Source organism: Cyprinodon tularosa, unplaced genomic scaffold, assembly GCF_016077235.1.
Source record: "Cyprinodon tularosa strain WSP-4 unplaced genomic scaffold, ASM1607723v1 ctg740, whole genome shotgun sequence".
In the NCBI taxonomy this organism is placed as follows: domain Eukaryota; kingdom Metazoa; phylum Chordata; class Actinopteri; order Cyprinodontiformes; family Cyprinodontidae; genus Cyprinodon; species Cyprinodon tularosa.
In genome coordinates this window covers 95241-120894 of record NW_024039497.1, presented here as the reverse complement: position 1 = coordinate 120894, position 25654 = coordinate 95241, and the positions used below count along the sequence as shown (strand labels likewise).

Below are 25654 nucleotides of genomic sequence, written 5' to 3'. Positions count from 1 at the left end.
TGTGTTTTCCTCTCTAAGATTAACATTGATCTGCTGGTGAGAATCATTATGTCTCAGTCTAAACTGTACAGTCAAAAATACAGAAAAGAGTGGGAATTAAACCCTGAAAAAAGTATATATATTGTTTAGTAAAGTGAGTAAAAACACTATTATATGGTGTTTTTACTCACTTTTTGTCTTTCTGTAACGACATTATTTCTCCCACAGCATCAATAACATGCACATCACTTCCTGTGGAGATTGTTAAAAGTTATATCCAGAGGATGGAACCCGAATATTGTTGTATGATGGTTAATTACTATTCCAAAATGTCATGTGTTCTTTTTTTTCTTACAACATCTGGTTTAAAAAAAAAAGTAGCTGCAGATATTGCACCATCTGTTTGGACAGTTTTTGATTTGTCTTACTTGATATTTTCTTTGTATTTTGTGTTACAGTGAATTCATCAAGTTATTATGAGTATGATTATGATTATTATAATCATACTCATAATTATGATAATTTTCCTACTGAGGGCCATTGGATATTCTCCTCAGGTAACCTTAACCACCTTTGTTAATGCTTGCAAAACTTCCTGCTGCTATTATTTAAATGCATTTGAACAGAACAACTGGAGGGGCAGACAGGTCCTTGGTTAGTAAGATTTTACAGAGAATAAGGGTTCTTAGATATGAAAAACCCGCTAAAAGATAAATATTTAAGTAGATACTTGATTGTAATGGCTTCATCAGACGAAGAAGGTTACAAGTAAGTTTCAGTGAGACATGTTGGTAGTGATAACTTCTAGAACTAGACATTCAATAAGACATTTATTGACCAGAAATATACATTTGGAATCAAATGAAGGTCAAATTTACAAATGTATATATAATTTTAGGTGGAAATCTTACTATATAATTTAGTTTAGATTTTCTTTGTAATGACAATAAAAAGAGGATATTTTTTTTTCTGATAATGCTAAATACTCACTACAGCCCTTCTTTCATTTTCACCCCACTGTATATAATAACTCTGTCTACAGTAGAGGTCACCGAGGCGCTGCCTGCAGAAACTAGGCGTCCGAGTAACAGACGCATGTTTCAAAACATTTAATCAGTTAAAACATTTAATCAGTTAAAACAGTTAAAACTCAGTAAATCAATAAAACTTACAAAAGAAAATAAACCGTCCATCCATCCATCATCCATCCATCCATCCATCCATCCATCCATCCATCCATCCATCCATCCATCCATCCATCCATCCATCCATCCATCCATCCATCCATCCATCCATCCATCCATTCATCCATCCATCCAGTAGGAATAGAAAGTATTTTTTTTCAGGGAACCTTAATTGTTTTCTATCGTTTCTCTGTTTCTCTCTTTACAGCTAGCGAACTCTCACCACAGAGAGGAGCTGTTGCCAAGGTGCAAAACCTCTGCCTGGTTTCTGTGATCTTAAGTCTGTGCATAAAAGACTGAAAATGATGATGAATAAAGGGAATAAAGAGTTTTGTTTCTTCCTCTTTATTTAGGCTGCATTATAAGAAATGTTTTAGCTTACATTGGGGTTTGATTGTTTGGCAGTAAATTAAACAATGGAAATTTCAAATTTACATTTTGGTTGGAATTATGAAGTGAATTTGTTAATCATGTCATTTATTTGAATTTTATTCTGTAAATTACCTGAACTTCTACACAAAGTCTGTCTGACTGCATAATATCTAAACAATAAATAAAATTTGATCCAGCATGAACTCTCTCCACTATTTTTACTTTTAATTGAGTAATAAAATGTTGATGTTACTTTTACTTGAGTGTAACTTCTGATAACTCTATCCAGCCTTGCTACATTTATTCAGATTAAATTCTTCTTTTAATTAAACTAAACAGTTATTCTCTAATTTGAAAAAAAAAAATCTACTATCATTTGCTCTTATCTCTAGCAATTTTTGTGAAGTTAATATGGAGCATTTATGCATTAAGTAATGGTAACTTGTGTTAAATTCCCACTCTTCCAGCTTTATTTTAATTCCTTCCTTGAACAGAGAACGTGCACAATATACCCAATGTCTTGTATTCATATTTTAAATTACAAAGCAATCACTTTCATATTAAAGTTAAATTCTTTCCCTGCTGGACTAATGGTGCCTTTATTATCATCAGAATTTGAACACTAGAAGTTAGAGGGACGTAATCTTCAAGGTAAATGTGTTTTCTACTTGTGTACCCCCATATTCTCCATGCCCACTGTTACATCCATAACAATTAAAATCCCACCTTCAGTTATAGACTGTATTATGTGCATAAACACAACACTAAAACATATTATAAAGACAAGAAGTTCCTGATAACTGTCTTACATACATAATAAAGAACCACTTCAAACATAAAGTAGGAAAGTCTAACTAGGGATGATGTGAGCAGCATCCAACTCGAATGCAGAAGTTGGGTACCATCCTGCTGCACTGACTTTCCAACACTAGTGAACTGTGATGGAGCCATTTCTGCAGGCCTCTTCAGCTACTCCTCACTCTGTCACCTTCAAAAGCTCTGAGATGACTCTGTCATAGTCGGCCTCCTCAAAGACAAAGAGAACTCATCTTTTGAAGGTTAGGGCCCTTCGTAAATGCCTTCCTTGACGCTGCATCCATCGGTGGTCTTTTATGGTATGGGATTTTGGTGCAGCAACTCATCCGCAGCTGATGAAAAGTAGCTTAATTAGCTAACTAATAAGGACCTGATTTTATTTAAGATTTCTCCTGCCTGTTGGACAGTGCCACAGTTGGCTGCGCTGTTGCCTTGCAGCAAGAAGGTTCTGGGTTGGAGTCTCTGGCCAAGGGTCTTTCTGCATGGAGTTTGCATGTTGTCCCTGTGCATGTGTGGGTTCTCTAGAGGCAATTCCTCCCACTTTAATGGTTTCTGCACTGATTCTTGCCTGATCACTCAGTCCATACACCTGCTCTGCTCCACCTGTCCGCAATCAGCTCTGACCGGAGTCACCTGTTTCCAGCACTTTAAAAACCCCATCAGATCAGTCCTCTGTGCCAGATTATCTTGAGCCAAACCGCTACGAATAGTCCAGCATCTAAAAGAGTACCTGACCGCCAATCTGTTTCTGACCTGATCTGCCTCCTGATTCCAAGCCTGCCAGACCCCTGTTTGATTCTGCCTGCCTGATTACCCTCTCTGCTCTGCCTCTGGATCCCCGGATCTCTGAGTCGTTATGATCGGCCTGCCTGCTCCCCTCTCTCTGGATCTCTGACGCGGAAAAGCTCCGCTCAACTGCCTGCCTCTCTATCCTGGATCTAACTGGTAAAGCCTCCCTCAATCTGCCCGCCTGTCTACCTGCAGCCTGTTTGCCCACACAGATTCAGCCCAGCTATCAGATTAACCCTTTCAATAAACCAATCAAACGTCACTAACCTGTCTTGGTTTATTTGGATCCAGTCTCTGTCTCATTACACCCACAGTCCAAAAACATGACTGTTAGGTTAATTGGCTCTACGTTATGCTTAGTTGTGAGTGTATCTGTGCATTGTTCTATGTCTTTATGTTTCTCTGTGTTGCCCTGCAACAGACTGGTGACCTGTCCATGGTGTACCCCAACTCTCGCTTGTAGACTGACGGAGATAGGCATCACCCGCAACAAGACACTGACAAGGACTAAGCGGGAGAAGATGGATGGAAAATATGGATTTCTTCTGCTAATAATGCAGGTGGGAGACAAAAAGTAGATAAAATGTATAAATCTCTATTGGAGAGCTCGTTTAGTGACAGACTGTTGGATTATAGATGCATGCCATGCAGCATTTCCACAAATCTTCTACTTACTGGTAAACTTCTTTGCAAAAATCTTTTCTGCTTCCAACAGTGCAGATAATCATTTGCACACACAGGCTCTTTATGTGATCTCTTTTTTATTTGACAGTTCTAACCCATTCAATGTGCTTTACAGATTGCTTCTTTCTGCTATGGAGGAGTGTGCTTTTTAGTTATTTGCTTTTTACCTAAATACGTCTATTCTTATTAACAGCTAAAGTATTTTCCATTCCAAGGGGTTTTCCTTTTCTCATCTGCTGTGCAGCTTAAATGTGTTGATCTTTTCGCATGATTTAATTTTGAGTGCAAGTTTGATGTCTGTCTACAGGTTTTCCCTCACCGTAGGACAATAAAGCCATTTCTTTTATTTTTATCATCATCATCCTTACCCACTCCTCTCCTGTGAGATCAACAAGACCTTTCAATCTGCTAATCTAAGGCTCTGAGAATACTTTTCCATTCCAGACTCTTCTCTGTGATGAAGTGAGAGACATTTTCATCTTGAAAAGCTAAGTTTATCAAAAGTTTCAGTTTCACTCAGAACAGTCTGTATGAAAATCCGACCACCGCCTTCATGGGGCATGGAATCCCCTTTCTTTCCCGTTTTGATGCTGTTTTTAACCTTTAGAAGGTAGTTACTACATCTAGTAAACTGAGCTGCTGACATGTGATTGGCTAATTTACTGTCTGTGCTAATAAGCATTTGAACGGGGGGACCTGTTAAAGAGAATGGACACTGTGGAGAATTTGGCTTCAAGCCAAACTAAGTTTTGAAGAAGCAATGAAAGGAGTAAAGAACATTTAAAATGAAATGCCTTGTTAAGATTGTAGCTGTAAATTGAATTTTTGATTGCTCTCATATGTGTTCGTGAGGGAGAGGCGAGAAAGAAGAGCTACTGTTGCATCCTGTGTGGATATGGAGCTTGCTCTGTGGCTGATGACTCAGTTCCTGAACACTGAGTTATACTGAGAGTGATTTACAGAAAGACACCAAACAATTGGCAGGTAGAGGAGGAAGAAGACTGGCAGGTTTGGGTGGTAGAGAGCGCATATGGAAAATGTTAACACGAAAAGAAAAAAAGAAAAGTACATGGAGGGGGCATAAAAAAGGGGACATTTAGAATGAAAGGAGAGACTGAGTCCTAATGACCCTTTTCCTGCACATAAAACAATATATTTGGTCAGATACAGTGGGGCAAAAAAGTATTTAGTCAGCCACCAATAGCGCAAGTTCTCCCACTTAAAAAGATGAGAGAGGCCGGTAATTTTCATCGTAGATATACCTCAACTATGAGAGACAAAATGAGAAAAAAAAATCCAGAAAATCCCATTGTCTGATTTTTAAAGAATTTGTTTGCAAAATATGGTGGAAAATAAGTATTTGGTCAATAACAAAAGTTCATCTCAATACTTTGTTATATACCCTTTGTTGGCAATGACAGAGATCAAACGTTTTCTGCAAGTCTTCACAAGGTTTTCACACACTGTTACTGGTATTTTGGCCCATTCCTCCATGCAGATCTCCTCTAGAGCAGTGATGTTCTGGGGCTGTCGCTTGGCAACACGGACTTTCAACTCCCTCCAAAGATTTTCTATGGGGTTGAGATCTGGAGACTGGCTAGGCCACTCCAGGACCTTGAAATGCTTCTTATGAAGCCACTCCTTCGTTACCCGGGCGGTGTGTTTGGGATCATTGTCATGCTGAAAGACCCAGCCACGTTTCATCTTCAATGCCCTTGCTGATGGAAGGAGGTTTTCACTCAAAATTTGACGATACATGGCCCCATTCATTCTTTCCTTCACACGGATCAGTCGTCCTGGTCCCTTAGCAGAAAAACAGCCCCAAAGCATGATGTTTCCACCGCCATGCTTCACTGTAGGTATGGTGTTCTTTGGATGCAACTCAGCATTCTCTCTCCTCCAAACACGACGAGTGGCGTTTTTACCAAAAAGTTCTATTTTGGTTTCATCTGACCATGTGATATTCTCCCAGTCATCGTCTGGATCAAATGCTCTCTAGCAAACTTGAGACGGGCCTTGACATGTACTGGCTTAAGCAGGGGGACACGTCTGGCACTGCAGGATTTGAGTCCCTGGCGGCGTAGTGTGTTACTGATGGCAGCCTTTGTTACTTTGGTCCCAGCTCTCTGCAGGTCATTCACTAGGTCCCCCCGTGTGGTTCTGGGATTTTTACTCACCCTTCTTGTGATCATTTTGACCCCACGGGGTGAGATCTTGCGTGGAGCCCCAGATCGAGGAAGATTATCAGTGGTCTTGTATGTTTTCCATTTTCTAATAATTGATCCCACAGTTGATTTCTTCACACCAAGCTGTTTACCTATTGCAGATTCAGACTTCCCAGCCTGGTGCAGGTCTACAATTTTGTTTCGGGTGTCCTTTGACAGCTCTCTAGTTTTGGCCATGGTGGAGTTTAGAGTGTGACTGTTTGAGGTTGTGGACAGGTGTCTTTTATACTGATAACGGGTTCAAACAGGTGCCATTAATGAAGGTAACAAGTGGAGGACAGAGGAGCCTCTTACAGAAGAAGTTACAGGTCTGTGAGAGCCAGAACTCTTGCTTGTTTGTAGCTGACCAAATACTTATTTTCCACCATATTTTGCAAATAAATTCTTTAAAAATCAGACAATGTGATTTTCTGGATTTTTTTTTCTCATTTTGTCTCTCATAGTTGAGGTATTTCTATGATGAAAATTACCGGCCTCGCTCATCTTTTTGAGTGGGAGAACTTGCACTATTGGTGGCTGACTAAATACTTTTTTGCCCTACTGTATTTTCTCTGCTCTGTAGACATTTGCTCTAATTTTGGCTTAACGTCATAAGAAACCCACCAACCACCAACCTGTCTACGTTTCTAACCGGTTTTCCCCACTCAGTAACGCACCCACTGAGAAGTCCACTCTGGTAATTGGCAGCTCCAGTCAGAAAAGTGGCATTAGAGACACCAGGGACCATAGTCAAATGTTTGCCGGGCGACATCAAATTTTACCTGAATCTGCTAAAGGATAAGGTTAAATACAGTAAGGTTGTTACTCACGCTGGCGGTAATGACACCCTGTTATGCCGATCGGAGGTCACTAAAAATAGTGTTGCTTCAGTGTGTGAGTTTACCAAAACAATGTCCGACTCTGTAATTTTCTCTGGTCCCCTCCCTGATCTGACGAGTGATGACATGTTTAGCCGCATGTCGTCCTGAAAACAACAAGGGCTACATTAATAATTTGCAATCCTTTTTGGGAAAGCCTGGTCTGATTCGGAGAGACAGCATCCATCCCACTTCGGATGGTGCAGCTCTTCTTTCTAGGAATCTGGCCACATTTATTAGTCCACCAAAACCCTGACCACCCAGGGTGCAGATCAGGAAGCAGAGTCGCAGTTTAACACAGCTTCTCTACTGTTAGCCACTGATTACTCCATCCAGGCAGTGTCTTTCCCCCAACCAAAATCTAATAAATTAGCAAAATTAAAATAACTCCATTTGGGGAAAAGTTAAAACGATTAAATGTGGTTTATTTAACAAAACATCTCTTTTTCAAAAAGTCTGCTAGTTAATGACTTGATTTGTGATAATCACATTGATTTATTTTGCCTAACAGAAACTTGGTCGCAGCAAGAGGATTACGTGAGCATAAATGTGGCAACTCCTTCTAGTTATTTAATTTTTCACATATCTAGAAGTTCTGGGCGAGGAGGAGGAGTAGCAACAATCTTTCAGTCTGACTTACTGATTACACCCAAGGCAGTTAATTATTACAACTCTATTGAACATTTAACCCTTACTTTCCCTCTTCCAAATTGCAAAGCCAGAAAACCTCTTCTTTTTGTTACCTTTTATTATCCACCAGGTCCTTATTCTGAATTTTTAGATGAGTTGTCAGAGTTCCTATATGATTTGGTGTTTAATATTGACAGGGTCATCATAGTGGGGGATTTTAACATCCATGCTGACATTAAAGGTTATAGATAAAGTGCAGCCTTTAATGCTATCTTAGACACTATTTGTCATGTTGGGATTAATGTGTCTAACCCACATGCAGAACACTCGGAGGCAGATGAAAAAGTTCAAAGATTTATTAATAATAAATGTACAAAGTATGTTCAGATCCAAGAGGGGGCTTGACTGGTCACGAGTGGGTTCACTGCTGAGGAGGACAGAGAGATTAGTGGAGGTCCAGGTCTTTTGCAGGTTGTGAGTGTTCAGTGTCCCCTTCACAGGTTGATGATTATGTTGATGGGGTTGCTAGTTATCTGAGTACTGCCTTAGACAACGCAGCCCCTTTGAAAAAGAAAAACTTTAAAAATAGAAAGCTGGCTCCCTGGTTTAATGCAGAGCTGCACACACTGTAGATAAATGCTACTCAACTGGAGAGAAAATATCGCTCCACAGGCCTACGGGCACCCTTTGTAAAGCAAGAGCACCATATTTCTCCTCATTAATAGAGGAGAATAAGAATAATCCTAGATATCTTTTTAATACAGTTGCCAAACTCACCCAGAGCCATAGCTCTTGTTAAAAGGGAGTTTTTCCTCTCCACTGTCGCTACAAGAATGCTTAGTGTGAGGGATTGCCTTTGAGTCAATGAGTCCAAGCAATTAACTGGGTTTCCTTAGATAGAAAACAATTTGACTGCATGATCTGGTGAACTTTAAAGTGCCTTGAGCTGACATGTGATGTGAATTGAATTGAACTGAAAGGCCACAGGCCAATAGTGGAAGATGAGATGCAGTTCTTATTCGTGGCTCCACCTCACAACAAAAAACCTTGATGAGGTCAGGCCTCAGAGGCAGTTTGAATTCTACAAACCACAAAATGTAACGTACATCAGAGAGGAGACAGCGGAGCTGAAGAGAGCAACGCTGAATAAAAGGATGATATGAGAGGATGGGGGAGGGCGGGTGATACAGAGAGAGAGAGAGAGAGAGAAAGCGAGGCTTCGGGTTAAAAAGTAAAAAAGTGAGAAACGCAGCAAAGCAAAAGGATAAAAGAAAGAGGAAAAATAGTACTGATAAAAGGAAAACTGCTGCTTCACTGGTGATTACAGCTCCTTTTAAAAAAATAACAACAAAGGAAAGTACTGAAGACCAAAGAGGAACATTTTAACCATGATGCTGAAGCTGTTGTTTCTGCTCTGCTTCCTGGGTGAGTTTACCTCAATTGCAAACCGACTGTTGCTCTCTGCGTCTTCTAGTTTCCCTCAAAGCTTTAATTAGGCTTAGAAAGATGCTTCCTCAGATGTCTAATTTGAAACTTTCACTTCTCAAATTCATTTCAGTGAAATGATGCAAGAACGTTACTTCATATTTTGTGCTTTGCTATCCTGGTACGTCTTCTTTTGGACTTAAATATGCATTTGCATGATTTCCACGTAATTAATTAGTCATTTTAATCATGCATTTCATACAGAAAGTAAGTTACACTGCAGTAAATTTATGTTTCTTCCAAGAAGAACTTTCATATTTTTAATGTGCAAAGTGTACACGTGCTAAAATGTGGCATCAGCTTATATTCTGTTTAGGAGGAAGCAATAAAATGTCTTAATATATTTGGCATCTCAATATAGGGCTAGCTTCTTCCAGGTCATTTTTTTAATGTATTTTTTTTCACTTATTTATTTCCCCAAAACAGATGAAAAATGTTAGATTTGAGAAGTTGTGCTATATAATTCACCGCTATAATAACTTCCAAAAACTATAGCTAAATGTATAAATTTAGTACGACCAGACATTTGCATGTTTCCAGAGTTAAAAAAGCCAAGGAAAATTATAAATTTCAAAAATATTGACCTTTAGCTCTGGGGCTAATTAACTGATGACTATGATGCCCTTTGTTTTATCACTCACTAAATAACTAAACTGTTAAACAAAGTGACATAAACAGTTGATAACACTAAAATAAAAATGTAAGGTTGTAGGTTAGCAGTGTTACACTAAGAACAGCCGCCATGTCTGGTCATGAAGGCTGTTCAGGAAGCATAATGGGTGTGGGAGTTGGGACACAGTGAGATATTACAACAACAGTTGTTTGTTTTATAAGGTCTAAATAAAAATACAAAGTTGAGCCACCACTGCCTGTGTTCACTTCAACCACAGTTTAAATGTGTTATAAGCTCCATCTTCATCTCCATACAGTATCGCTTTTTTGGCATCACTTTCAGCTTAGGATTTAAAGCTATTACATTCTTATATATCAAACTTGAGTTAAAGAGCAATGCATTAACAGGATATCAATACAATCTAAACATCAGAGAAACTTTAAGTTTTGCAGCATATGAAATAGAATTATAATGTGATCAGACTTCTAACACCTCTTTCACACATTTTAGGCGAACATTTGTTTTTTTTCACACATCTGAAAAGCAGCTACATTGACAAGCAGCGGGTGACGGTCCACCATTACCAGTAAAAGCTATGCATGCATCTGTACATCTGCATTTCATATTTTCTATTGTAGATGCAAGCTAGGACATTTCTTTAGAAATCTTTGTCTACCTTGGCACATGTCCTTGAGGATTAGATCAAATTCGGGCATAGATCTTGGACTTTTATCTTTGTTTTTAAATTAAAGGATATGAGGAAGGGGCGATGGTGGCTCAGGAGGTAGGGGTCTCCCTCTACAGTAAACAGTGAGTTGTCGGGTCAAACCCTTGCTTCATCTGTCTGGGTGGCGGTGGTGCGTCCTGCATCTTGTCTCCTGTTGGTGATCATGACTGTATAATAGCCTTGCTGCCATCATTTTGCCCCAGGGCAGCTGTGGCTGCATTGTGGCTTATCACCATCAACGTAAATAATTGCGTTGATGGAGTGTTGGAGTCCTCGGACTTGTTAAAGTGCACTAAAAGTAGTGAAAAATATACTTAAAAGTGCATAGAGAGCACTACCATTGTAGCTACAGTTGTGTATTTATTTATTTATTTGGATTAATTGTAGCCCATGCTTCTATGTTACAGATTTGATAGTGGAAATAATTAGGACTGCTTGTAGTCAGTTTGAAAACTGAACTAAAAGAAAGTCTGATGGGAGGAGATACACAGAAACCAAATCGTAGGGTTCTAATTGTAGCTTCTTGTCTCTTCTCTAAACCCAACTATTATGTTATATCCTGTACTTACTAGACTCATTTGTCTAAAGTTTTTCCATTTTGAGTCTTTCTAGTATTCAGAAACATTTCGAGATATTCTAGAGGTATCCACTCATTGTGGGACAAATCTAGTACCAGCCTAGAAAATACAGTCTAATGTTTTATATGTTTCCACAGTTTAGAGCTATTAATCCAGTTAAAATGTAACACACTAAAAGCATTACATCAATTGTTTACTTGCCCTTTTCTTATTAACCTAACCTTTATGATCTCTCTTCCTGGTTTTCAGTATTTAATTTTTTATTTATTTCTTTTTATGATATATTTGCAGAAACCTCAGCTCAAATAAATACAACAGAACAGAACATGGTCACACAAGGTAAAGTTTTTCATATGCTCTGTTAATCATGGATTAGTGTCTTTTCCATCCATCCATCCGTCCATCCATCCATCCATCCATCCATCCATCCATCCATCCATCCATCCATCCATCCATCCATCCATCCATCCATCCATCCATCCATCCATCCATCCATCCATCCATCCATCCATCCATCCATCCATCATATATAGCAACCTGGAAAAATCATTCCTTTGGTCACTCCAACCCTTTCTATCTTTGCAGCCTTGCTTTATTTCATGTCTCCACTCTTTGGGTAATTTTTATTTTGGGAGAAGCTCCAAGCCTTTCTGATTTCTTATGTGGTTCAAGTCAGTACTCTCAAGGGGAAGCTCTAAACTATAATTAACTACTATTAATGACTGACAGTCCTCCAAATATTGACACATGCCACAAGTCCCCCAAAAGATTATGCCTATACTTCCTGATTATGCTCCAACTTCTCTATTAACTCAATGTAAAGATGAATAGCTCTATTTCAAGCTCCACGTGGATCAGAGATCTCCTTTCCTGCCTATAGAGCGTTTCAGACGCTTTCAGCTGATCTATGGCTGATCTGACTTTGGCACTCAAAAGGTTTCAAAACCAGACTTTCCGCTTTCCACCAATTTACAATGAGAATCTGAGTACAACTTGACAGAGAATATAACATAACCCACAGATTCCCCTGTGGGTCACCAAGTAAAAAGTGCTAAGGTGATCTCCACATCAACATTAACATTTAGAAATGATTACACCATGATTATAAAACAAAGTATAAGGTATTAGGGTTTTAATTTTAACTTTAATTGACAGTTTTCTTTATGACCAGATGCTTCAACAATGAGTTCAATAGGTTGCTTAAGTGTAAAAACAATTAACCAACATGACCAGAGAACTCCCTGATGTAAATCAAAATACCCCAAATCCTTTGTACTCACTTGATAAGATAAGGTAGTGTGTTGTTTCGTATCCAGCAATGGAGGGACGTTTTGAAATCTTTATTTATTTTGGATTTATAGACAGACTGTGTTTAGGCAGTGTCGGCAATTGAGTGCATCCCTGCTTCAACACACCTGAAACAAAAGGCCAAATTATTTCCTTGGCATGTTGATAAGTTTAGAGCAGGGGTGTCAAAGTGGTTCCAGAAAGGGCCGTGTGGCTGCAGGTTTTCTTTCCAACCAAGCAATAGCACATCAGACTCATTCATCTCATGAAGTCATCATGTTCAGATTGGACTCTCTTGATTAGATAACTGGAGTCTGGTGTGCTATTGCTTGGTTGGAAAGAAAACCACACGCCCCTTTCAGGAACCACTCAAACACCCCAGGTTTAGAGGAAGTCTGGCCATTTACCATTTATTGGTTCCAGCTGGGGATGCTCAGTGGCGCAGTGGTAGCACTGCTGCCTTGCAGCAAGAAGGTTCTGGGTTTGATTCCCAGCCTGGAGTCTTTCTGCATGGAGTTTGCATGTTCTCCCTGAGCATGTGTGGGTTCTCTCTGGGTACTCCGGCTTCCTCCCACAGTCCAAAAACATGGCCATTAGATTAATTGGTTTCTCAAAATTCTCATTAGGTGTGAGCGTGAATGGTTGTTTGTCCTGTTTGGCCCTGCGATGGACTGGCGACCTGTCCAGGGTGTACCCCTTGCCCGTAGACAACTGGAGATAGGCACCAGCACTCCTCGCGACCCCATTTAAGATAAACGTGTAAGAAAATGGATGGATGGATGGATGGGTCCAGCTGTGATGAAGAGAGGAGGCATGCAAAAACTGCAGAACACTGGCACACGAGGGCCGACGTTGCCAACCTATACTCTTCAAAATTTATACAGTTTCAACATTATGAGGATCTTGATTTGGGGACATCTTAAAAAATGTTTGGATAACTTTTGTCTCTACCACAGGATCTGATTATGTCTCGACAAAAACAGCAACAATGGAGGCGACCAGCTCCAATATGACAAAAGATGAGGCTACCAATACATCAGTGTCAACTCTACTGACATCCACAACCTTGGCCAACAAGTCACTGAAATCAGAATTAACAACATCAGCAACTGTGGTAACAAATCTGATTTTATTTAATTTTATGGATGTAGCTAAAAACCAGAACATCCTCTGAGGTTTAAAATGAGTGAAATATAAGTTCATGAGCTCAATCGGAGCTGCGTGTAATTGTTCCTGCATCATTGCAGTATTAACTCAGCAGTGGAAAAGAACTTCTATGATATTTGACAGCATGTTTCGTGTATAGTGGCCAACTCGCTTTATGTTAACATTCCACCTGTTAGAAAGAATCTCAGCAGTATTTTAAGGAGTCATGCTTTTGGATAGGATCAGGTATGTACATCACAAGATCAACTCATTTTAGGTGTTGTGGATATGAAGATAGACGTATGAAAGTTTGGACACATACTTTTAAAAGGAAGAATAACAAGTAGATTGCTACAAAGATGATGAGGCCGTAACTGCAAGGCAGGAGGTTTAGAGGTATAACAAGGAGGAGAATTACGGATGGCTTTTAAAAGGACATGAGGGTAGATGGTGTGACAAAGATGCAGACTACTGGGTAAGATTTGACATATGCGCTTTGACCACAACTAAATAATAAAATTGAAAGACGAAGAGGAAGAAGAATTTTAGTACCTCCCTAGTAGCCATGGCGCTAAAAGCTCATTAAGAGTGACAGTGGGTTTGTATTGACAAAAAACTGTTGTGTGAAAAGATTGTGAGTTTATTTTAAGCATTATTATCATCACAATGTTAAACAATATTTAATGCATACCTGAAATGGTGTAGGCATGCTTTCAGTGGATACTTCTAACAGACTCTAATATTGATTATACTCAAAAGGGCAGATTTAAGACAGAAAAATATTTTTCTCCAAGCTCGACCTGTTTGCAATATTGGGTTTCTCTGGAATAGCCATATGTTTATTTTGTATCTTTTAACTTCTTTATTTCTTCTTTTAAGTATCAACAAGCATACATTTAAAAGATTATGCAGTACCTTTAATTTCACTGATTCTTTGTTTTTACTGTGCATGAAATTGATTTCTAATATTAAATAATAATCACTACCCCACTGAGGGTAACAGCTGTATAATGTAGATTTTTTTCCTCGAGATCTCATTTCAGACTTCATATGTAGCAGCCATCTGTGTCATCAGCTGACAATTAAAAAAAAATAATGCTGGACAAAAAATAAAAGAATGCAATAGCTGCAAACTTATAAGAAAAGGTAAATATCTTTAACTATTAAAAGAGTTCATTTAAGCCTAACTTTGCTTAATATAAACAGGGATGCTAATGTCAGCTTAGCTCGTACAAAGTTCTAGATTTAACATTAATCATATAGAGCATGTTGCTACTTCTGGCAGAAGTGTTCATGACTGTTTAATTATGACCTCAATCAACCATTTTTAACTCTTTAGGTCAACAATAATTAACCTGTAATGCTTTGCTAACTTTATGAGCCACAAACAGGGAAACTCTGCTGTTTTATTGAAAAACATTTTGTGAAATGGTGTTTACTTTCTCATGTTTGTTTCACCCTCAGTGACAAAATCTGACATGAGCACAGAAAAACAGGTCAACACAAGAGAAAGAGAGAATCTACAGGCGAATAACAAAACTAGGCCACAAATGCTGAGAATGAGCAAAAACTCAAGCCCCTGTCATGGTATCAAATATAAAAGACAGAAAAAATACAAATACAGTCCAAATACACATTAAAAATATACTTTGAGTGTAGTTTACGTGTGCATGTTTTAAACAAAACAGTTGTATGAGTATTTATTACAAGTGTCCTTTAGCAGAATTTTGACTTCATATAAAACCATTAAAGTATAAATTGGTTTAATCTGCAGGGCTAGTTGATTGTTTGCATCTCCATCCTGCAAATAAAAGGTTACAGCGTCCTCAGTCAGACCCCTAAAGGGCGGGGTCCCTTTTAAATTTTCAAACAAAAGAGGAAGCAAAATGTGGGCTATATTAAGATCAAGACATTGAAAAAGGGTTGCTAGATGTGCTACTGACCAAATCTTTTTGTTTCTGTGCAAGTTATAGCCTGGAGTTACACATCACATGCAATAAAAATGACTGCAGGAAAATCAATGTAGAATGTGATTCTTAACCTCAAATCTTTACATAACTGTATCTAAAAGTTAGCGGTGGCTGTTTAGAAGGTGCTTATTAAGTGAAGTTAAATTCAAATGTTCTTTAAAAAGCTGTGTATATGTAAACTTACTTAATTCAAACCAACACTAGGTCTACTGCTCTAGAAAAACTCCAGACAGGAAATGTGAATTTGGGTTATAGTGCAAAGCCCACCATGAATGTTCAGACCTTTATGGGCAGAGAAAGATTTCAGATTATCTGATGCCTTAAAATGTTAAACTATTACATTTATTTAATGTAAAACATACAGTAAAAACGAAGTAATTTGTTTGTGTTTTTTCTTGAACAATCAAAGGAAGAAGGAGACAACATATACAAAGACTCAGCCGTTACTACGCCTTCAACTACAGCAGGTATTTCTACAGTTTCATGCAGGTTGCATGTTCATGCTCTGCCTTACTTTGCCTTCCTGTGCATCAAACCACAACCCCTCACATGGCGGTGTTCTGTCTAACTGCACGTCAGGAGCAACACAAATACATTTAAATACAGCTAGTTTCATTCAACGCACAACCACCTCAAGTTCGGGGACAGAAACATCCCCAGAGATTTTTACCACTTGGCCTTCCTCCACTGTAGACAGAGATATGTATGATAACCTGATTTAACTTGTTACTAAAGAGATATTTATGTCCAAAGTTGTTTGTCTAGTCAAATGGAATGGAGGGAACATTTTTTGATAAAAATGTAATGTAAAAACAATTTTCATACTTTTTTTGTGTGTGCTTCCTGCCTTTTTGATCATATCTTAACGTGATGGTAGGGTAGCCATAGTTAGGCAGAGAAAACCTCAAACTTCAAAATGACAGCATGGCATTTATATTTAGCTTCATTTAGGAAAACAGTCATATATAACCACAGGTGTGGGTGATATGGCGACAAGTATCGCTGGTGATGACAGAGTAACACTATACATTTTCCCAGAGATTAGGATAAGTGCAAAAAACAGGACTAGAAGTTGGTATTTTCATAAATATTTGACATAAAAACACCATTAGGTTGATTAAATCTCCTCAGCTTTGGTTAATTGGCTACAACTGGATGGTGTGATGGATGATCCACCATCAATCATTCACTTTTACCAAAAATCCACTCTTTTGATCATAATTCAGCATTAAATTAACAATGATAATGGTGATTACCATTATTATTACTAATAATAGCTTAGTGGCTCTACTAGTCGCGTAGAAAGGAGAACAACAAACTTCAATGGGCCTCTGGGCAAGGCAGTTGACCAAAAGTTGACTACATTTTTCTCTGAAGTGTTTTTTTTTTTTTTAAGTGACATCCATAACAGCAAAGCAGATCAAACTAAAGCTAGAATTAAATTATTGACTATTAAATGAATTTTACATGGTAAATAACCAAATCTTTTCTATTTTTTCAGCGGCTGCCCCTGCAGGTAGTCCAACCTGGGGTAAGGACGACTTTTATTTAGTGTTTCTTTTTACACCTTTGCTATTTTACATTTTACACTTAGATCAGATAAATATTTTACAAACGCCAAATTCATTTCCAGTGAGTCAAATATGAGGTGGATTGTCACAAGTGTAGAACTCTGTGATGAACTTTGCAAAGAACCTTTGAACGCTTTCATTAGTTGTTTGTACTTTTCCAAAAATGAGCCTAAAATATGTTACATTTAATGTACAGCATAGCACTTTTTTCCTCTTAAAATGTCTTTTAAACTCTGGGACTTAATAAATTTTATGTTGCATCACTGTAATGAATAGCGACTGTCAGTGGTATTATATTGTGACAGATCCAATGAAGATACACTGATAGGCGAGGAAAAAAAACACTGACTGGAAACGGTTTGAACACAGACTGCTGCACCCGTCCAGAGTTAGTTGGAAATTCTTGATGGGGACTGTCCCCTCCAGGCCAAAGGTGGTGCAGACATGTCCACACCAGTCCTTCAGCAAGTTACGCCTGTAGATTATGACCTGTTGGATGTAAAGCCAAGCACCAATGTGAATTGGAAACAGACAAAAAGTAGTAGTCTGTGAAACATGTCGAGCCACTTTAGTTGTTTGTTATTAACGGTTAAAAGTTAGATAAATCTCACTTAGGACATCAAAGAGGGTATCATTAAAATATTACTGTCATGAAAAGGGGTGGCAGTGGATAGTAAAGTCTGGAGGTCCCTAGAGTATGCTAAATGACCCATTAATAGGAGGCGTCCTGCTTCCGCTTCCTACCTTCTTCCTTTCTAACAGCACTAATCCGACAGCCTTCATCAATGGTAATCTTTGTAGTAGTTCCAACTTGGACTAAGATTCATGCCCTGTATGATGACGTGTTGTGAGATGGTGCAACTAGTGCTTCAACTAACAATTATTTTGCAAATCGATTAATTTGTTGATTATTTTTTCGATTAATCGACTAAAAATCAGATAGCAAGGGGTTCCTTAAAAAAGATATTTTACGAAATTAAACTTTTCCACTTGAGGAGTTCTGGATAGAACATACTGACAGACCAATTTTTTTTTGTAATGTTAAATCAGAATCAGAAATACTTTAATAATCCCAGAGGGAAATTACTTTTGTTACACGCTCCAGTTACAGTTTTATATATATACACACACATCCAACTACACAATATAATAAAGATAAAAAAATAAGAATAAAAAGAGATAAAATATATACACATATAGCTCTTCCGTATATATATATATATATATATATATATATATATATATATATATATATATATATATATATATATATATATATATATATATATATATATATATATATGTATGTATATCTATGCATATGTAAAAACTAAATCCAAATAAAGTGAATATCCAACTAAAGTGGTAAATCAAAGTAAAGTAATATGTGACGTGCAAAAATAGTGCATAAATGTCTGAATCACTTGAGGGAGGTGTTATAGAGATTGATGACCACAGGTAGGAATGATTTCCTGTGGCACTCTGTTGTGCATCTGGGTAAGAGGAATGCGAAATGTTTACATATTATTATTATTTTTTTTTTTTAACCATCTGCTCTAAGTGGGTCGCTCTGTCAGCTAAAGGCATGTTTTAGAGTCTCTGTACTCTTTATTACTATTGATCAATTTCTAAATTAGTTGCTGATTATTTCAATAATTTGTTAATCACGATTAATCAGACTAAATGTTCCAGCCCTAGGCTCAACGTAAATAAACTGAATTAAAACTAAATTGAACAGCCAGCATAGAATCCTGACCTTTTGGGTGTTAACACAACCTTGTAGAAAATGCTTATAGAACAACTATAAACATGTAAAAGTAGACATCTATATGGTGTAGATGTGTAAATGTATTTGATTTAGCTCAAAAGTTTGGAGAACTACAAAAAGTTAGATTACATGTTTCTAACTGCCAAGCACCCTGGAGTGGTTGTATTGATAAACATACAACAGAGCAAATGTATTCATACCAATGCAAGTTTGCACCTTCCATGCAGAATACCTTTCTTTTAATTTCTTTTGATCTAAAATAATGTTTCAAAATTATTGTATGATATGCTGTAGATCATTTGGTTGGGAAAAATGTAAAACTTCTCTATTTTTTCTCTACAGCTTATGTGCTCCTGGTGTTGATAATCATTGTGATCATAGTGCTGTGTATTATCCTTTATATGCTCAGGAGGGCATCCAGGGTAAGAAACCAACAAATAAATCTTTGTTTCCTTTACGAAAGCCTCACACAATGATACTAAAAGTATTTTCTGACTAAAATGTGTTTCTATGATCCTTTTATATTTCAGATGTATTCATTTGATCTCCAGCGCCCGGTACACTCTGGCAATGTGTACGAGCCCTCTGGCACCTTTGGGCAGGTCTACTTGGATGACCTTGGTAAGTCTGTACCTAATAGCCTCCATCCATCGCCTAAAAACGAATAACAAATGCTTGGTTATGTTTGTGTTCACTTTATAGATCGACCTTCCCATAAAGATGTGATCTCTGATGATCTCTCCACCACACCCATACCCAATGGCACCAGTTCCCAACTGGAGGAGAAGGCAGCCGATGAGGAGAATGGTACCAATGTTTGGCTGTTGTTAAGCAGTTTAACTCTAAAGCTCATAGTTCTATAGATGTAAAGGACAATTTTTTGTCTGCCTTTAAGTAATTGCAAAATTCACAATGTTACTTTGACCATAGCATTAGAAGTTTTATTTATCGCAGGAGTTATAAGAATCAATCCAATATGGACCTACACGGTCAGGGACCGTTCTTACCCGAAACAACTGCTTGCCAAAGGTTCCTAGGGTCCCATTGAATGGGTATTACCTTGAACTGCGGAACTGGTGACTGCGTCCTCCGAATTACCCAGTGTTGGTAGCCCGGGTTCGATTCCCAAACCGCTCCCTAACACTTAACTATCTAGTCTCACTCGTAGTAAAGTCATATTTGCAGCTGTGGAAGGTGCCTTGATTAAAGGTAGGGGTAATAAAGGAGAATGGGACGGCTTCTTCCCTCCAACGGAAGAAGAAAACAGTCATTCAGAGGCCCCATGTGAGTGGCTGTTGCTCTGTGGAGGAGGTTTTGGCCCTTTCTTAAAACAAATCTATACGGTCAAATTAAACCATTTCAAAGAGGACCTTCGCTTTTGGAAATAATTCTGTTTATTTTTCTTATACCTCACTTGTGATTTTTCATCAATATGATGAAGATGCAGCAAAGGGGTGGAACTTACATTTAAATGCATGTGTTTCCTCCATCATCAAACCATTGTTACACTTGCTGCCAAATTCCAGGGAGACTGCACTTATGCAGACTCACTATTTAAGGGCTGAACGCTCCACTTGTCCTACCCACTACGTGGTTTGGGACGTCCCTTGATGTTGTGGACAGGCGCAGAAACAGAGTGTTAGTGCTCAGGGTCAGTGCTTAGGGGCAGGTTTGTGATTGAGCCCAGGTGCTGCGAAGGCAACAAAGAGTTCAAAGTGTTAGCTGAATTTGAGCAGGTCCAGCCTTCTCCGACTGGCATCACCCCACACTCAGCGCAAGCTCTGTTGCCTAGCAACCTTGAGGGTTGACGAGCTTCTACTTCTTAGTACTTCTCAGTACTCTTTTGTGTGCTAATTTCATTTTTGAGGAACTTCGGCAGCAGTAACATCGTCACAGAAATTTCAGATCTCAGAACACAGAAATAATCATGTTCATGTAAAATAAATTTCATTAATATCAGCAAAACCATATGCAGAGGGACAGAAAAAAACATTTCTATAAACTTCATATCCTCCATGACATATCTGACTTACTGACCATTTAAATCAACTATTTTCATCAATTTAGGACAAACCTAGTCACATACTTGTATTATATTTAACTGCACTTACAATATTCACCACTTTCGTTGCCATTTCCTTTTTGCCCTGAATACAGAGCTTGCCGGCTTGCTTGAACACGCAAGGAATCATGGGATATCAAAGGCTACGTAGGATAAGAAGGCTGAATTTGTCGGCCGCATATGAAGGAGTCTTGAAAATTAAACAGGCCTCGGCGCCGCGCTATGATGTAATCGGCCAGCAAATCTGGTCTTAGAAGTACGCAGCTGCTGAATTTGGACACAGTCTATCTTTACTGTTTATGCAATAAAAATTGTCTGTTGCAAAATTGCAACAATATGTGTCATGGAGTTAAATTACTCGGCTACGAATCTTGAAAAATATCTAAATATTAAAGCAATACTTAGTAACTTTTAGTCATTAAGGGTGCTAGATTTGTAACTTCTTGGTTTAGACCATGAAAGCAGCATCTTGGAGGTCTCCTTACATCAGAGATCAAAAAGGGTCATATTTGTTTTTGTTACATTAAAGTGGAGCTCACACTGCTCTATAGCAGCCCTCTGACTGATACGGCTCATTTAAGGATCTGATCCTGTCAACTTACATAAGTTAGGTTTTGAAAAGAGCAGCCTGGACTGGGCATCCACACACATAGAGCTCTGTTTATTGATATAACAAATATTTTCATATATAAATCTGACCTAATACTTGGGTCAAAAGTTACAGTGTTGTTATGAGAAACTTCAGTTTTTTTTGTTTTTTTTTTAAATTGGTCTAAAACAAAATAGAAACAGTCTAGCATCCAGTGAGTGGGTCAGATTAGTTACTACTTAGCTATAACTTAGAAAACAATGCTAAAAGCCAGCAGTAACCATCACTTGTATCCATCCAGAAGCCAACATTTACAGACCAAGTACAAAAAAGGTTTCTTTTTAACCTCCACTGCAGCTCCTCAGGAACAGCCAGAAGCAAACGACCTGCAGAACCCGTCCACCAGCAGCACCAGTTCATTGTCAGTAGACGACCTAGCGGAGAAGAAATCCAATCAGATGAGCAGCAACAACCTGTTCTTTGATGCAGTCGAGGAGCCGCAGACGGAAAGGAATGAAAACAACAACAATCCATGTAAGCTAATTTAAATACTGCACATCTAAAATCAATAGGTGTCTTAAAAAAAGTAAAGATCTTTTTCTAATAACTCGGATTTAGGCTAAATCCGAGTTAGTTGCAGAGCTTCCTAGTGGTTTCAGTAATGTGATGACTAGAGTGACTTTTATATTGTTATAAACAGCGGGAAACTAAGGGGGGTGGAGCTCTGGTGGCAAAGAAACTCACAAAAGTTGCACAATAATTATCTAAAAGTTTACTTTGAATTAAATATTTGTTGATGATATTTCAACATTAAAATAATTTCTTTGATATGCAGTTTCATAAAATGGTGTGTCTGCAAGCAAAGGTAAAAACAGGACAGCTAAGATGTAATTTGTCAAGAAACAAAACACTGTAGTACTTGTTCTGAGGTGTGACATGTTTTGACCGGTTTTCCCCTCAACAGATTGACATTCGCCCTTTTATTTTCAACGTTAGTTTTTTCAGTGAACGAACATTTCAGTGGTGTGACCAGAGTCCCAACTGGAATCTGATAGAGAATCTGTGGTGGCGGCTAAAGATTAGGGTTATGGCAAAGAGGTTTTCCAACCTCAAAGGGAGGAAATGCTGAGATATCATTAGAAACATGAGAAAAGTTGCTCAGTATTTAATTGGTGTAATACTAAAAGCGATTGTTCCAATTAACACTAAGAAAGGTGAAACTAGATATCAACATGCTGCTTTATTTAATAAATATAGCTAAAACAGATACTTTGGTTTATTTTCATCACACCTTCTGTTTCCTTTCAGCTTTTTAGGTGAATGAAAATAATTTACAATCTCATTCTGTCAGGCTATGAATGATTACAGAATTACAAATACATTCCCTTCTCATTCTCTTTCATTTGGCATTAAGTTTATGTCCATCTGTGTCAACAAGCAATCAGCATGAACTGATTGGGTTTCAGGATTTTCTTTTCTCAGTAACATATTTAAAGGCAAGAGAAAAGGTCCAGCCTTAGTCAACAGCTCTAAACTGCAATAAGTGATTATAAATAAATAAATAAATTATAATTAGAAAGTAACTTTTTGCACTAATGAATGAGTTATGTTGATGAAACATTGACCAGTAGGCACATGCCTGCAGCTCCAATCCTTCTTTCTTTCTCTTCTTTTATTTCACTCCGCCAGCCGTATAAGCGCATTTGAGAGCATTTAAAGTGATTTTAACAGCTAGTTCTCCAGGCTTTCTAAAACTCATCTTCCTTTATCTCATTTTTCAGTCTACTTTTTTACCTTTCCAGAGAAAAAAGGTCTTTATGTCTGGCCTACAAATCTCTCAGACAGAAAGACATCCTATCTTAGACGCTAAGCCCATTTTACATCAAAAGACAACAAAGAACCAAGCAAATAAATCTCAGCTTTAGGCCCATTTTACATGCTGCCACTTACAAAGACACAATCTGCCACTGTTTATTTTAATATATATTAAAAAAAAAAACATCACCAGCAACAGTCTAATCTATAGGTTGACTTATTTGTGTTACCAGAGGTTATGTTATATATGGATATTACTCTTGTTAAATTTTATTGTTACAAGAACAACAAACTGGTCTAGTTTGATGTGTTTGGATTTTTTTAAACTAATCCCATATATTCTTCTCAGTTTTGTTTCTGCTGTACAAGAATGTAAAAATGAACTATGCTGACATCTGCTGGAAGGAAAATTGTTTACATGAATCCTTTTTTGCTTCGTTCAAGGAACCAGGAAGCACTGATGATAATCATAAAAATGTGGTCTTAGTTCTCCTTAGAAGGTTATTTTAGCTCCACATGAAATCAGATCCAGAAAGTTCATCCTAACCAGATTAGGAGCAAATAAAATAGTTATGCATAGATAATTATGAAAAGAAGAGCATAGGAAGAAATGATATATAGATTTTTTTGGCCTTCCGAGAAGAAACGTTTTCTTTTAGAAAACCAGTAAAAAGATTTTAAATCGAATTTTTCAAGTTAAAAAATTGGTGAGAGCCCCAGCTCATGGTAAGCTGACATTTCCACGCTCCAAGTTGTAATTTCAACTGGAACGCCCCTAAAAGTCAGACTTATGCTTTGAAAATCAATGCAATAGACCCGTACCAGACTGATGCTACTCATATAAACAATAGTGTAAATGTCATTTCGCTTTTTGTCTTAGTTCTTTATTTTGCATTTAACATTGTCATGGTGTTTTAAAGAGATCTGACCCACAGAGAACCAGAGTAAAAGTTTAACAGGTTTATTGAAATAACCAACAAGGTTGATCCAAGGTAACTCAGAGAGCTGGTGAACCGGAACTGGAAGTGAGAAGGGAAGTTCAGAGGTTAGTTCAGGGTCCGTGGGAACTTCTTGCAAAAATCAGAGATGAACGGGACTCATGTTAGCAGAAAAAGGTTCTCTACCCAGAATCTAGTCAGTTTGGGTTTATCCAGAGATTGGGGTTCCTTGAGGAGCAATGGAGCGGACTGCCACTTAAATTTCCAGGGGAACTTGAACGGGTCGCGTGGAGATTAATCCCCTTCTCAGTGTGAAGCTTGGCTAGACTACCCAAAACTGGCAAACACTCTGGGGTAAAGGTAGTGGCAGTCCACCGCTTAACAGTCCTTATTAATGAGCACAACCAGCCGCAGGTGTGTGGAAGGACCAATGAGAAGAGGGCGCCACCTGGTGGTGGAGGGAGAGAACACAAAAAACAAACACAGCCCACACAAACTGGACTCCTAACAAGCATTAAGTCAAATTGGAAGGCATTTACAACAGAGACCACGTCAGATCAACTACTCTATAGGAATAATGGAGCACCATAAGTTCACCTCCATGCTTTCCTCTGAAAGCTCAGAGCTGACCTGCAGCTTTTCTCTGTTCTTCTGCGACACAGCCCAAATAAAAGTACATTTTAATCTGGAAACCATTAAATCCTGATTTCCTTGTGTTTCCTTATATGTTAGAATAATGTTACCTTGATTTGTCTTTCTGATAGAAAAACATATTTGAACTAAACATGAAAGGAGAATATTAGCATTTCCATTTCATCTGACTCATATAAAGTAAGCAGCACACTAATTGATGTGTATTGTTCATTTTTAGACGTAGTCCTGGAAATTACAGAAAACACAAACACTGGAAAACAACAGTGCAGCTTAGAGTTTTAATTGCTTTTGTACAGCAGAAGGCTAATTTGTGTAACCCTCCATGCTACTGGGAGGTTCTAGTTTATGAAATAAATAAACTCAGTTTTTGCATCAAAGCTCTATCAATAGCAAATTTCTGGGTTTAAATTCGAATTTTGACACCTTTAGATGTTTCAATCTATCAGTATAAGTCAGGTATTAAAGCACTTTTTCCCCTTTCAGTGCAAATATCTTTTACAAATGGATTCACCAAAACTTTACAGCTCAAAAACAAACTTTGTCCCTAATTTATTTTTTTAAAGCTAGTTGTTATATTGTTATCCTGTATGTGTGGAAAAATGTATGTTGAACATTTAATGATTGCTGCATAATTTTATTAGAATGCATCTTAAGGTATATTTATCTTAAAACCTCCACATTTAACAATATATATATTTTTTAAAGTTAGCAAAATTAAATGCATAGTGAGATAAATTGAAGCTTTTAACAAATAAAAATGTGAAAAAGTTGATTTTATTTAAATTTCTATTAATAAATCTAAAAATAGTTGTCTTTATAATAGATTAAATAATAAATAATCACTTACTGACTTACCTTTTTTCTCCTTTATGTAGCAGTTTGCTCCACCATTCCATTTGTTGAAATAAACCTGGA

At 37.8% G+C, this 25654-nt stretch overlaps 2 long non-coding RNA genes across 2 annotated transcripts; both read left to right on the top strand.

Moving 5' to 3' along the window:
* The first annotated feature begins 486 nt into the window (after positions 1-486).
* On the top strand, positions 487-1728 carry LOC119773081. Its single transcript, XR_005279337.1, has 2 exons — positions 487-536; positions 1372-1728. It is a non-coding gene; the product is annotated as an uncharacterized LOC119773081 (long non-coding RNA).
* A 6960-nt stretch (positions 1729-8688) lies between these two features.
* On the top strand, positions 8689-13335 carry LOC119773080. Its single transcript, XR_005279336.1, has 3 exons — positions 8689-8961; positions 11231-11278; positions 13183-13335. It is a non-coding gene; the product is annotated as an uncharacterized LOC119773080 (long non-coding RNA).
* The last annotated feature ends 12319 nt before the right edge of the window (positions 13336-25654 follow it).